Source organism: Photinus pyralis, unplaced genomic scaffold (genome assembly GCF_008802855.1).
Source record: "Photinus pyralis isolate 1611_PpyrPB1 unplaced genomic scaffold, Ppyr1.3 Ppyr1.4_unclustered_Scaffold3927, whole genome shotgun sequence".
Classification (NCBI taxonomy): Eukaryota; Metazoa; Arthropoda; class Insecta; order Coleoptera; family Lampyridae; genus Photinus; species Photinus pyralis.
The window spans coordinates 1-7038 of record NW_022171485.1 but is presented as its reverse complement, the minus strand read 5'-3'; the positions used below and the strand labels follow the sequence as shown (position 1 = coordinate 7038).

The following is a 7038-nucleotide window of genomic DNA, read 5'->3' as shown; positions in this document are numbered from 1 at the left end:
ATTCAAAGGGCTGTAACTTTGGAACTAGTAGCCCAATCTTGGAACTGTTTGAAATTATGGATTCTACAGGCCACATTCTATAAGAACATTTTTTTTCCGGGTCGATCTGAGACAATTTTTTTTCGGGGCTCAAAAAAAGGCAGTGTATAACCTTCCTTTTTTACCAAAAATCGACTGCATCAAAATTTCTCGGGAAAACACTTTTTCTTATTAATTTTGGTGCGTAGAATCCAAAACAATTCGTGCTTTTTAGATTAGACCTCTCAATATAAAGTTATGTACAAAAAACAAATTTCGAAAAAAAATTCAAAGGGCTGTAACTACTAGTAGTATCAGTTTTACCATTTTATTTTTAATTTTGCAATAGAGTGTGTTTTCCTTGCTAGAAGGACTACTGCGATTATTTAAAATAGCAACAAATATCATCACCTTTCATTACTTTTCGCTTCAATCTCTTGGCTCCACAACGAGAGCAGTGAGAAAAATTACAATTTAAAAATAACATCAAACTGCTATCGCGTAATTAGATCAACCTACTTTCTTGGTTTTTTAAGAAAATCAAGCAGACGACTAAAACAGAATTGTAATTACATTCGTAGGTACTTAACCGCAAGCACGTTGCGATGTACTTTAAATGGAAATTTTCGCCTTATCGCCTAACATACATCAGAAATCGCATTTATCATTCTATTGTTGACGCATTGACATAAATTAATCGCCGCAAAACGGAAGGTTTTGTTGTGAAAATCGCGAATTTTTTACATTTTTCGATCATGCACGGAATATCTTAACCTTTCTTCGTTCATCAAAGGTGCCGCCGCGTACGTCACAGCGTCCCTATTAATTTTTGCAAGTTGTATCTGTTTTTGCCCTCCCGAGATTAAACTTGCTACTTTAGTCTCTGGGAATAGGGACTAAAGTTGATCTTTTAATCCCAAGGGATAAAAAGTGTTCCCATAACAACCAAAAAATGAAGCGAATTTGACAAGTCTTGTCAATATTTATTTAGTTATATTAACGTTTATAACATAATTTTCACAATTATGTAGATTAATAATTGGAGCAACATGTTCACCATTTCCTCTTCTTTAATGGCAACTTTTGTGCTGGTGCTACTATTTGCATTAAACGTACTCGTATTTTTTCCAATCGGTTGGACAGTGCACTCATTATCTTTGTAATAAAAACAAAGAATCGGTCATGATTCGTGTTCGGCTTCCTAAGTGACATATATTTTCTGCACAATTCCACAATGTTAAGATTACTTCTGTCTGAAAAGATTACAAAATTACTCAACGTTGTTAGTAGAATATTAACAATTTACCTTGGACAATAGATATTTATCATTTGGAGCCTCTTTTAAAAACCTGTCCATTTCTTCTCTCGTAAGCAATTTGGATTTCTTCGGTTTATATCCGTCATTTTGACGTTTGATAAACGCAATTAGTTTTGGAAACCTACTAATGTCGATGTTTTTCTTGATCAATATTGTGGCCTTGAGCATTGAGTACAAGGACCACAGCGAAGAAGGTGAGAAAACCCTTGCTGTTTCTCTTCAAAATTAGCGAGTACGTTTAATTTTCAGTGTATTCTTGTACAGTTTTACTTGCACACCATTTTTTAAATTCTTCGTACCGCTTGTTATATAAATTTTTCGACTTTCGTGGGTAAAAGGCTCTCGACCGCTCGTGCAGCTGCCATCTTTATGCCAAGAGGTTCCTTACATTCATTCTCAGTCATGTTTTTTGCTTCCTTAAATCACGAAATGCAAAATGGTGCGTTTTATTTACACCTATTACCTTGGGTACCTAACCAAGCTTACTAATGCTTTGTTTAAAAGGTCAATTCCTTTAGGTTCCGTTGAATTGAATTCTTGGAATCTACCTAAGTTTTTAGTTACATTATCCGGGAGGGCAAAAAATTGCGTATATACCACAGGACTAAAGTGCGATCTAATCCCTCAAGTGGTTATTGCCCCCGCTAACGCTCGGGCAATAATCTCCACTCTCGGGATTAAATCGTGCACTTTAGTCCCTTGCTATATAATATACTATTTCGAAAGCGCATTTCATTTCAATATAAGAAAATTTACATTTGTACCGCTTCATGTGAAACGATGGACGTGAGTAGGTCTGGCGATGCAATATAAAGCTAATCAAATGTCATAATATCGGATTAAACAATAATCCTGGATTATTATTTTTTTGGTGCAACTGGCCGTCAGTTTCTGTAATACTAATAAAGAAATTCTAAAAGAGACCGATTTTATTAAGGGATTGCTAGTGCTTCAGAGATGTGTTCGTATAATGATTGAATTAATAGAGGAATTGTCTAGCATTTTTCTAATTACCCATTCTTACGTTTCAGTGATCCCGATGCTAAAATTATAAAAAAAGAAGCGTATTAGAAGAACATAAAATGAGATTTATGTGCTCCTGATACAATTTATTAAAGAAACATTGGGATTTTAAAAGTGAAATTTGTATCCGAAAAAGTGATTGTTAGCGCCTTGTTTGCTAGCAAACGTTGTGCTCCTGATACAACAATTTTTAACGGAGTATCGCACCCTGAAAACGATCCAGTTTTCACATTTTCTTGGAGGACCTTTTCATGGTAGAACTACATTTTTGTTAACCTAGCGAAACACCAGTCCGATTAGTACATGTAAGTTATTTTAATAACATTCACCAGCTAGAAGCGATTTAGACAAGATGGCCAGCAATCTGCCCCCTTCTTCCAATAAGCGACCGACATCCTAGCGATCCTCACAAGCTTTTTTACCGACCCAACACCAATTGCAAAAACCCTACAAGCAGAAGTAACCGCAACTGAAGAAATAGAGCAATTTCATTATTTAAGACAGTGTTCAATTTTACTTCTGATGATTTTTCTAGATTGGTAAAAACAGAAAATTACAAAGGGTTCAGTTTTACTTTTGACAAAACGAGAAACAATTAAATAATTCAATTCTTATGTGTGAAATGAATGGATCGTAACAATTGAAATGACATGCAATTTATATTATGAAATTATTAATTGTCGGTCAGGTTTTATTTAAATGAACCAAAGAAAAAACAAACGCTAATTTATGAATAGAAATTTGTTAATGTTTCTCTAACTACTAACTGCGAATGTTTAGTTATTTATCGAATATTGTAATTTTTTGACTTTCAATTTGTTGTTTTGATTGTTTATTCATTGCCATAAAGGAAATACCTGTTAATTTCTTTTGTGACAGTAGCTCTTATAATTTATAAACGTGTGTACTTATATACCATATTGCAACAATTTCAAGAGCCTTGGAATCACTTTCATCCAAATTTAAGTAGACGAATGAGAATATGTGTGATAAAATGGATTTGCGAGTTTGGTGTATAGTGGAGTTCCCCTGCTACCAATTTTATACTTTCTTTCAAGATTAATGACAATACCTTTCTGGAAGTAGGTATTTCAGTAGGCACGAGCCGTTTACGTTTGATTAGTTGCTTTACTAAAACAACCTTTTAGCGAATGCTACTCAAAATTGAAACAAAATTCCCTATTGTCTGAGATTAGCTCTTCAAACAACACAGAAATTCTCCATGGAGGCAAACTCCCAGAGGAGAGGTAGAACTAGGTACTAAAAATAAACTTTGGCTTGTTTCATTCGGAAGTTTATCTCTTACTCCAAAACTCAACCAGGAACTGTCAAAATGGATATTCGTGTACTAGTTCCTTTGGGAAACACGTCTAAACGTACGAATTCCGTGCAACTGAATGTCAGTTGACCTACTACGTTCAGTGACAAAATATGTAGAAATCGTTTGTACGTCAATCTCGTTAGGAGTACTTTTGGAGAACATAACAATAAATCAAATTGTTTATTATCAGGCTAAAAAACTTGGTTCTGCCCGGGATCGAACCGGGGACCTTCTGCGTGTAAAGCAGACGTGATAACCGCTACACTACAGAACCAACTGAGTGAGCAGCCCCTCTGCTGGGTTCACATGTAGGTAGGGGTGAAATCATTACAATCTTATTTTTTTATTATTCTTCTTTTATAGGTGCCATCTGACCATGAAACTGTAAGATTCGTTGTTGTGGAAGTACGAAAACTTTCGCGATCCTTTTCTCAACTTGTTGTGAAGGTCGCAACATAAATTTGGCGCAAACATCTTCAAAACACCCACCCTTCTCTATAAATACCGAAGAATACCAACGTCCGACTGTTTTTACGGTTGTATTCCAAATAGGAAGTGGTTATTGCCATTTATGTTTCAAAAAAATTTATATCCATAATAATCGCATTACGTTATTTATTATTTATTAACTTATTTATTAGTCGAGGTGATTTAGCGCCCAGTTTATAATCTATTTCTCCTTGTTGAGGAGATTCGATTAGCATAAAATTTGCGTTTTCTTAATTCCGAAATGCTTGATTTATTTCGTAACGTTAGGGCGTAGGGTGGAAAATTGCCCTGGGTGATTACGAACTTACGCTCACTTTGAATATAAAACTATATATAAAGCGTTACCGTCTTACCGAACCCATTAATTTTGAAGAATAGTCAACAAATTAACAATTTATCATCCATTAATAAGTAAAGAAATTAACTAATTGATATTCATACTCACAACGATCACCAAAAAGGAACCTTGATTGTCAAAATTTACAGTCGTTCATAATTTTGCCAATAAATAGTTTTTTTAGTAGAAAAGATTAACGAAACACACTAATTAAAACTGCTCAAAAACCTTATTAACAATTTACCTACAATTGTGTTTGTGCGTAGAATAGTAGGTACAGGTACTTTACAGGTTTATACTCCTGCTTACTCATTAAATGTTTATAATTAAAGAATGTAAAACGCGTTTTTGGAATGTTACCTATAAACAACTCACCTTCAAACATCCGTTCCATCTAATATTACGTAAACACTACGATGGCAGCACGAGCTTGAGGACAGTATTTTTAGTATAGATTCCCTTAATCTGACCGTAGTTATTTCAAATGAAAAATAAATTGCTATTCTGCCATAATTTTAAACAACAAAATTGTATTTTCTGTAAAAGCTAAAATAAAACTTATTTCTTGTTAATTTTTTTCCCAGATTTACTATTTTTAGTGGTGAATAGTTGCACTGAGTAAATAGAAAGTTGTTCATATCTTCAAAACGGGAAATCCAAGAGTCGAGGTATTTGTGAAGACAGTTGTTATTAAGGGTACCACATTTTAACTAATAAATTTCGAGAAACCTGAAGCATGATTTGTTCCGGATTCAATTTCGTCAACTATCTGGCGAAATTCACAGTCACCAAATTTTTAGCCGGCGATACAAAAGGTCCGATTGTGTCCACCATCCAATTTTCCAAAGAAACCCAACTGTCGACGGGGAAAAAATTTTCACTCATAGATAAATGTAAGTTAATTTTTTGCATAGTGTAACCATAGGAGTCAATTTTTGTTGGGGTTTCTGCATAAAAGATTTATGTTTAAAGTCATTCTAACATTCCTGAAGGGGTCGACTCACGGGAATTTATCTCGTGAACAAATTTGTGTATGTTTTATCAGAGCTGGGCAGAATACTTTCAAAAAGTATTTGAATACTAAATAGTAAATACTTTACACAAATCAAAGGTATTTGAATACTAAATACTTTTACGTCCAGCACAAGCGAATACTAGATACAGATACATTGAAAAGTATTCAAATACTTAAAAAATAAGTATTCAAATACTTTAGAATGTATTCGAATACTTTCAAAAGTATTCGAATACTTTCAAAGGTATTCGAATACTATAAAAAGTATTCGAATACTTTGAAAAGTATTTCATTATCTTACTTTGAAAAGTATTCGAATAGAGTAAAAAGTATTCAAATACTTGTCACTCAAATACATTAAAAATTTAAAATAGTGTACTAGATAAAAGGCTTAATACTACTTAAAAAATCAAGTTATACTTTGTATGAGGTTAGCTTTTTTTTATATTTCTATTGTTACATACAAATTTAAGGGGAGTAAAAGCGTATTATTATTATTATATTATTATATAGGAGGTACCTACCAGGACCTTTCTTATACCAGTTATATCCTTAAGAATACGTATACCAGTTTTCAAAGCGATCGTACGTAGTGCACATGATACGTACGCCTTTCTGAAATTAATCCTAGCGATTTTGGAACAGATCCATTTTTGACCATCCGTTTGTCCGTGTGCATGATAGTTTGTTTAGAAACGATCGCTTTGAAAATTGGTACATGTAATAAATTTACCATCAAACTTTAGGCTTTAATCAAATAAAAAATGACATTAATTTAATCAAAGCTGTCTATAACTATTTAATATTAGCACATTCTCCCCTCGTTATTTTGAAACGTAGTCTTGTAGATACAACGGTAATTTTCTTTCTCGTTCCGATCTTCTTTGTTCTTCTGTTAATACTGTGTTGGGGAAGGAATTGGATTCGATGACAGGAACCTCTGATACATGAGGAACAGCTGGATCAGATTCAAAACTGTGATCTTGACCTGTAGATTCTTCGCGACCAAAAATTGAACTGTCCCCTGTTGGAGCCAAATGTTTTAAAGAAACCGTAACTTCCTTCCCATTTGCCCGTCGGATTAAAGCATATTCTGAATTTGCAGATCCACTTCTTCGACCAATGGACTGTACTTGGAAGTTCGTACATGACTTTTCATTAGAACCTTTCCTGGATTTGCTAACCAAGAAGGTATAGCTATTCCATTTGTCGAACGACCTGCATGGAAGAACATCCTTTCGTGAGGAGTGCAATTTATAGATGTACATAAAAGGGAAAGTAATGATTCTGGCAAAACTTCTTCCCATCGCGAAGTCTCTCATCCCTTATTCTTCATAGCCAAAGACATGGTTTTCCATAAAATTCCATTATACCATTCGACAAGTCCGTTGCTCTGAGGGTTATATGGAGTAGACGAACTCGTAGCGATGCCTTGTGTATGGAGATAGTTAATGAGATCTTTCGAGAGAAATGATGTTCCTCTGTTAGAATGAATATATGCAGGAGTCCCGAATATG

At 34.2% G+C, this 7038-nt stretch overlaps 1 non-coding gene across 1 annotated transcript; it reads right to left on the bottom strand.

The window, feature by feature from the left end:
- Positions 1-3881: 3881 nt before the first annotated feature.
- On the bottom strand, positions 3882-3954 carry Trnav-uac. The gene has a single exon. It is a non-coding gene; the product is annotated as a tRNA-Val (tRNA).
- Positions 3955-7038: the final 3084 nt, after the last annotated feature.